The following is an 8,166-nucleotide window of genomic DNA, read 5'->3' on the forward strand; positions in this document are numbered from 1 at the left end:
ATTATTAGTTGCATCAATGAACTAGACTTTTTAGGAGAGGATTCTGATTACGATGAAGAGCTTGACGAAGAGATTGAGATTGAGGATGAAAACAAATTGATTGAAGTCGTGGAAGACCCAATTAAGCTAGATAATAATAGTTCGATAGAGGACCACGATAGATTTGAGGTAAATAATTCACTGGAGATAATTAATGAGGATCTGATACAAGGTTTGTCTAAACCTTTGCTTAATTCTATATCTATTGATCCTTTCCATCCGATTGAAGTAGTTACCAAAAGATTTGTTAACCCAGCTTTTAAGAAAATACCTCACTTAGGATTGGAGTTGTGTGCTTCTAAAGTTTTAATGGATTGTTTTTCTTCTAAGTATCCACCACTTGATGTGTTTGATTCGAGTATTGTGCAGGTTCACCAAGCTGAAGAACCTTTTGAAGTTCCCGAGTTCTATGTTCTCTATCCACTTCCGAGTGTAGAAAGGACTAAGTATGGAGGAAACTTCAATAAAGAGATAGCTTCAATATTTATATTTTGTTCTAACGTTTTTGTGAAGCTGTTATTTGAACTGCAGATTGTTATTTGGAAGGATTACCAAATTTTCAGATTGTTGGTGTACGGACGATAACAATAACGTCGGGCTGACGATGTTAAAACAAACGCTAAATGGGAGGAAACCCATCGGTTTTGTATCTATATCGCTTTTGTTTTTAGTTTTATTAGTTTCATATCATATATTGCATTCCCATATTAGATTTTACAAATTCTTATATCTATAATGAAAGTTTTGACGAATTCTCGTCAGAAAAATTATGACTGCGCACTCATTACGAAAACAGCTCTCGAGACTTCACATGGAGTCCGATTTGAGTGGTTGACCCCCACTTTTAAAGAGTACAAACATATATTTCTTTTAAAAAAAGAAAATCGGAATTCGGAGTCTGTTAAGTTGGAGCGATAGGACTGGACATTTGAGTTTTTGATTTTTCCAGAATTTTTTTCAGATTGCATGTCAGTCAGTCCGGAGGCCATAAAACTCATACCGTTTATCAATAACTGTGCCCTTTTGACACCTTATAGAAAAGACGTAGGCGAACAACTTTCGTTTAGGATATTTTTCCAAGTTCCCTACCCATTTGTACAGTTTTGAGTTTTTCAGGGCTGTTATGTCAGAAATCAGAATTTTCGGTTTTGAACATTGAGGACAATGATGAGTTTCAGTGTGGGGGAGTAGTTAAGCATGTTTGGATTGCATAAAAATAAAATAAAATAAATAAATAAATAATACTCTTTGATTTCTTGTATTCTTGATACTTCATCTTTTGGAGTTATGTTTGAGCTATTTAAGATGACACTCTACACCTTTTAAGGTTGAAAAAGTCCATTTTGTCATTCTAAAATCTTTAAATATATATGTTCATAATTGAATGCGAAACTCAGCTATGGTAGTCGTTTTAAAGAGTCATCCTCGCAATTAATCATTATTGAATCACTTTCTTTTTATTTTTGCAGTTTTATGTTTCTCTAAGGTGATTTGGTGGGATCTTGATACTGCCGTGGATGTTGTAGCAAGGTAGTCATTGGTTGAGTATTTGAAAGCCCCATAGACAATTGTCTTACACTCATAAAGAGTGAACCGGAAAAAAAAGAAAAATATATATATGTATGAGGCTCCTCTTCATTTATCGACACCAATAAATGATAGGCCCGGAATTGCGGACTAATCATAGTCGATAAAAACAAAAACCATATCATCATTGTATAGAAAGTCAAAATGACTACTGATGAGGTTCTTGAAACTTTGATAGCAGTATGTGTGAAACGTCGTCCCTGTCTCCGTCGCCTAAGCAAGCGTGGAACGCAGGATCCAAGGCAACTATCACATGCTTGATAAAAAAGGAACATGCGCTTAGAGTATCTAATCACGTGGTCGAGTTAAATAGGTGCTTCTCTCAACTATTGCTCTATAAATAAATATCCTTTGACGACATTCATACAAGTATTGTGGGTAACATCTTTCACTTTAGTCAACATTTGCACACTTCACTTTTCTATTTCCATTTTCTTATCTATCCATGTGATTTCAGTATGCGAGTGTTGTGACAAACGTTGCAACAAGTACGATGACTATCTTAGTAGAGTTTTGCAAACAGGTTGAATGTCACACTTAAGTAATTGCTTACGTGTGATGATTGGAATGTTTGTGGGATTTTTGCAGCTAAAGAACATATGCAAGATAATTATTTGGCTTTCTACTTTGTGTCTATCCTTAGTAGTTCTTCCAAAGCGAGAAATTGGAGTAGGTTTTGTGGGTATACCTCTTGTAAACCCTCACGAGACTATAACTCGTCCACTAGAGACACCTAGGGGTTTAAAGGACTGTTATTCATGCTAAGAGTAACCGTATCCTCACGACATTGAGTTGTTGTATTTAGGATTAGTTTTATTTAGTTTTCTCAAGGACTAGCAAAAGATAAGTGTATGGGAATTTGATAAGTGCATAATTCATATGATTTTAGTATCAATTCCATACTTGTTTTAGATATTATTCTCGCATGTATTCGTATTATTACTCTTGTTTTCTCTCATTTGCCTCTATTAGATGAATCATCCAAAAAGGATCTACAAAGTGCTGAAAAGATCTAAGGAGAGAAGTATTCCAAGTATCCAAGTTCCCAAGTCCAAGATAAGTGGAAGAAGTGCGACGAAAAAGATCAAAATGCTCAAAATCAAGAGAAGGGCTAAAGACCGATCTTAACTCATTCAAATTAAGGATTTCTCATCACCATCTTGAAGAGAATTGATATATCAAAAGAATTCAAAAATAGTGAGGTCATTCCGAGTTCGGATGAAGAAGTTGTGGCCAAAACAAGCTTTTATTGAATACCGAATATAATAAGGTTCGCATACAGGGTACGCATACTTTAAATCCGAAAATTTCTGCTAGAAAACGTGTATTAACACCTTGGAAGGTTTAAGGGCACGTTTGGGATCGCTAGTTCGTGTTTTCGGGTCGGGTTCTTGAACCGAACTAAATACTTGGAGACCAAGAAATGTAAACCTATAAAAAGGTATTAGGTTATGTAAAAATAAAAGATCATCGATCTCATATCACAAGCTCAACATCAAAAACCTAGGGTTTACCCTTTTAGGGGGAAACCGCCATTATTCATCTTCTTTGTAATATGAGTAGCTAAATCCTTTATTGATTAAGGATGAATTCAATGTTCTAAGCATAAAGCTTTATTAATAATATAAATCTATTGAGAGTTTTTATCATCATCGTTTGTCTTTACCATATCTAGGGTTTATGAATGATTATTAGATTGATTTGGGATGCATACTAGATTAGTCTATTGATTGTTCTATCGCTAGTAGAAGTTATGAGATAAGTAATCATAGATTAACTCTCTACACAAGTAGAAATCGCGAGACCTTACAGAGGGATTCTGTGAAGGAATCTTGTGTGAAGACAACACCAGCAAGTAAACCTTGATATAAGAGTTCAACTACTGGGATCAACATAAATTCACAAAGCTTAGAGCGTTCTATTGTATTACACCTTGAGTGATCTACTACTTGGTGGTTCTTTGGATAGAATCTGGTAGTCGAGAACTTCCGTATCCAATAATAGAAGGAGTTTTGGGGATAACACTGATCTAGCTGTTATTCTACGGTTGGTGATGAATGATTCTTACGAAATATAGATATGTATTCTAATCATGTTAACGCTTGGTAACGGCGAAGGATTCCTTAATCATCTCTTTTCTTTATTGTCTTTATATTTATCTCATAACAAAACCCCCCATTGTTATATTTACTTTATTTTGCTATTTCAAATAACCTATCAATTACACAACTCTCTGTGGGAACGATCTCTTACTACCGCTATATTACCATTTAATTAGTGGAAAATGTATTTATTAATTTGTTGTGCCTCGAAAGCCCATACATAGAGACATATTGCATATCCTCCAAAACCTTCAACTTGGTTAAAGAAACAATACACACCGACCAAAGATTGGTTGCTTGTCGTTGGCCAAGACCTCATCAAATAACCCCTAGAGGGAGTATTGTTTAATTTGAAACCCATCAGCCACATTGTGTCCCATTCCTCTTTCACTAGAAAACAATATTCAACTAATCACAGTTCCTCTTTGCGAAATCATACCAAACTAACCAAAAACTCTCCACCAGACCCATGAAGCAGTAACCCCAACACTGTCACAGCCATACTAATTCATTCAAATTCCAGCAAATTCTGTTGTGCACTTCCTAACTCTTGTACCAAGACCATGGCTTGCAGTAGCTTCAACTGAACCCATAGCAACAACACTACCATTTTGAATATGAGAGCAACCCATGTCTTATCCATCTGTACAAGCTTTGGAACTCCATTTCTTGACTCAAACCTGTAAGGACCCTCAAGGGCGTCAACGCTGTTAGACCAGTTAAGAGACGTATTAGCCGATAATTAGTTTAACACGAACGTTAATTAATAGGAATTAATCTAACAACGATCTAGATACGAAACTAGTACTGTTGTACAGGTCTCGAAAAGTTATGCAGAATGGACTACTCGAACGTCTTAATCGGATGTCGGACGAAGAATGTATCATCTAACATGTATGAAGGGTAAAACATACTTTTTCATAATGGACCGACCCGGGATTCCCATATCCAAGTGATGGTGTCCTTTATCAGTATCCTTGACCTTATCCCCAACCGAACCATGAAGATAAACTTATTATAATTCTTCTTGTTTCTTCATTCTTCTTATCTTCTCGTTTCTTCTTCCTACTTCTGCCTCTTCTCTGTTTTTCCTCCATTCTTTTTCTGTTCGAGTTTTGAGAGATCAAATAGGAGTTATAAGATCATGTGAAGAAGCGTATGAGAAAGGGATCAGTAGGTGATGGTGATTAGATCTGTTGTTGATTCAAAATCGAAGGAGGGAGTGAATTAAGAGTTAGGGTTTATGAGAAATCAATTGGAGTTTGATTAGGTGATGATTAAGAGAGGAATTAAGGGTTCTGTTTAGGTGAGAGATGCAATCGATGAGAGATCAGTTGACATAGAAGATGTTGATAAAGAAATGGAAGTGGTGATGATTGTTTTATCAAATAATTAGGGTTTTTCAGAAGATTGTGTAGAAGTTCGATTAGAAGATGAATTGATGTTTTAAGAAGGGGGTCTGAGATGGGTTTTTACAGATAGAATGAATTGGGGTTTATAATGAATAGAGATTGAAGAGTTAAGAGTTTTCATGGATCCAGTGATGGTGTTGAAGATTGTGGGTATGGATTGGGTGAGATGAGGAGTTCTGAGTGGTCTTGAGATGATCTGCTGAATTGAGTCAGAAGCAAGGAAGATGGATTTTCTTTAAGGTAATAGTTTCTGAGTTGATCTAGTAAAGCTATTTACTTCTTTTGATTCAGTATCTGTAGTTGATAATTGGGTTGTGGTTTAATTAAAGAGGTGAAGTAGTTTTGCTGGAAAATCAGTGGATTTGGGTTCTAAAGAGAACTAAGATTAAATGGTAGAGATGAATGTTGAGTTGAATGAGTATTGGTTTTGTAACAGAAATGAGATGAAGATGTAATTGAGTCTCTGTTGGTGTTGTTAATGGAATTGAGTTGATGTTATAATTAGTTGAATTTGGTGATTATACTGTTGAACTGATAAAAGTGGATTGTTAGGGTTGCAATTATGTGAAATGGTTGGTGTTAGTATTCAGAGGTGCAGGACTGGATGGAGTTGTAGTTGTTGGAGTTGCTTGTGAGATGATGAAGTTGTAATGAGTTCAGCTGAAGTTAATTGTGCTAGAAGGAGCTGTAATAGGTGAGGGTACACGGAATGATGTTGGGTATCAAGGATTGCTTGCAATGGTGGTAGTGATGTTACTGAATCGGTGGTGGTAGTGTATCGGAATACTGTTGAAGTGGCTGGCTTTAGTTTTGGAGCTGAGTTGTTGCTAATGGTGCTATTACAGGTGCAATGTGGTAGCTAAGGTTAGTGGTGGAGCTAGTGGTACTCTCAAATGAAGTTTGGTGATGGTTGAGGATTGTTGTTCAGTGGTTGAGTTCTTAGAGGGGGTTATCTATAGATGAAGTTGATGAAGTCGATGAATGAAATTGCAGGCTTGCTGAACTAAGATGAGTTAAAATAGCTTTTAGTATTGGAACTGCAGTTGTGAGGACTTTGAGGTGCATGTGAACTTCAGTTCGAAGAATGGGTTTACAGTTGAGTAATATATGGGTTTATACAAGTAAGAAGAGATGGAGATACAAGTGATGGTTCTGTACAATGAATGGAACGGAAGTTGCTTTAGTATGTGTAGGATTATGGGGTTGTTAAGGTAAATTGTAGGTACAGTGGTAGACCTAGTGTTGTTGTCTGTGGATTAGTATTGTAGCTAGCTGAATATAGAAGGAGTGTTGCGTAGAGCTGCAAATGCAGGTATTTAAGCCGTAATTATGTTTGTAATTTGATTCTGAAGTACACTTAAGAATATATGAGTTGAAGTTGTAATTGAGTTATTATTTGTGCAAGAGTCTTAGCCTAAGTTCTTTCAGCTTAGCTGACTCGACCTAGTCTTTCTGATTCAGTCTATCTGACTGAGTTAACTCAGTAACCAGGATTGACCAGACCAGTTGACCATTTGACTTGACCATTGACCTAACTTTGGGTTTGACTTACGTTGACCATTAGTTGACTTAGTTGACCGTTATTGACCGCCAGTTGATCTAGATGGACCAAGCCATAGATTAAGGGGATGGTTATTGGGCTTGGGCTTAGTGTTATGTCTTCTCAGTTTGATACTTTGGATCCTTATGGTCCAGACTAGCCTTTGGTTTATTCTACAAAGTTGTAGATATTCATAAGAGTTAGATAATGGACCATAGAGCTAACCAAAATCAAATTGGTAAACCTTAGCTAAGCTAAAGTTAGATAAATAAAAGATGTAGAACCTTAAATGGGCCTAGAATCATTAGAAAGACTTGTATGATTCTTGTGTGAGCTTTTTGGCTAGATTCTTAGACTTCTTGTGTGATTAACAGTTAGTCTACATTAACAACGGTCGATTCAAAGGATGAACCAGTGGATCGTGGATCTCGAGGTAGGCGTGGCTTGTCATCAAAAGACGTGGAATACATTCGACTCTTGGTAACCATTATTGTTTGCCTTTACAAAAGTTTATGTTTAACAAACTCATGTATTTCTGTTTGTGCGTTCTATGCATTGTTTAACTTGTTTTACGATAATTTTGTTGATTCTGTTAATCTTTCCATGGTTTGGAAAGGACCTGTAATGTGTTGTGGTCAATATGAATTGTTATGGGAAATAAGAATTTCCACGTGTGGTATATAGGATACGCTCCTTCACATTTATAACTAGAGCTTTTAGGATATATTGGTCGACAGTTTGCGAGTTCGGAATTGTCGACATCCATATTTACGATTAGGTGTGGATTTACGAGTTCGGAATTGCACAACCATAGTATACATTGTTTGAAGAAGGAGTTTGTCCATAATATGTTTGTATACTTCTGTGAGGATATGCTCTTTCGCATTTATATCTACATGAATTCAACTTTTATGCTTATATCGGTCGACAGTTTGCGAGTTCGGAATTGTCGACATCCATATTTACGATTAGGTGTGGATTTGCGAGTTCGGAATTGCACAACCATAGTATACATTGCTTGAAGAAAGAGCTTGTCTATATGATGAGTGCCAAATAATGTATATATTTATCCCTTTTTGTTGGCATTTAACTCATCTTTTGTGCAGTAATTCTACATTTTATCCCATATTCTGTATTTTCATTGTTTTCAAGAATAAATATTTTTCTTACTTAATTTTGCATTTTTAGGTAATAAATAAAGTTTGGATGAATAGCAGAGCGGAAAAGAGCAGAAAAGTAGTGAAAAGCCGGGAGGAATTACACAAGGAAGCCGCGAAGAATGTTGTGCACACGACCAAAAGGGTAGAAATGGGCTCAAGAAGGAAGAATTGTTCTTAAAGAAGATATGGGCTTGGCATACCCAAGGCCCAAAACCCTTACCCAAACCCTTTCTATATCCATACCCGCCTCCATTCTCAGCCGTTAGATCGGATCCATTTCATCATCCAATGGTCGCTTCTTCATCGTTCATCAAAATCTGAAGTCC

General features: G+C 36.3%; 1 long non-coding RNA gene across 1 annotated transcript; it reads left to right on the forward strand.

Annotated features, from left to right (window-relative positions):
- Positions 1-4,785: 4,785 nt before the first annotated feature.
- Positions 4,786-7,932, forward strand: LOC113322543. Its single transcript, XR_003347206.1, has 3 exons — positions 4,786-6,452; positions 7,055-7,160; positions 7,869-7,932. It is a non-coding gene; the product is annotated as an uncharacterized LOC113322543 (long non-coding RNA).
- Positions 7,933-8,166: the final 234 nt, after the last annotated feature.

This window comes from Papaver somniferum, chromosome 11 (genome assembly GCF_003573695.1).
Source record: "Papaver somniferum cultivar HN1 chromosome 11, ASM357369v1, whole genome shotgun sequence".
Classification (NCBI taxonomy): Eukaryota; Viridiplantae; Streptophyta; class Magnoliopsida; order Ranunculales; family Papaveraceae; genus Papaver; species Papaver somniferum.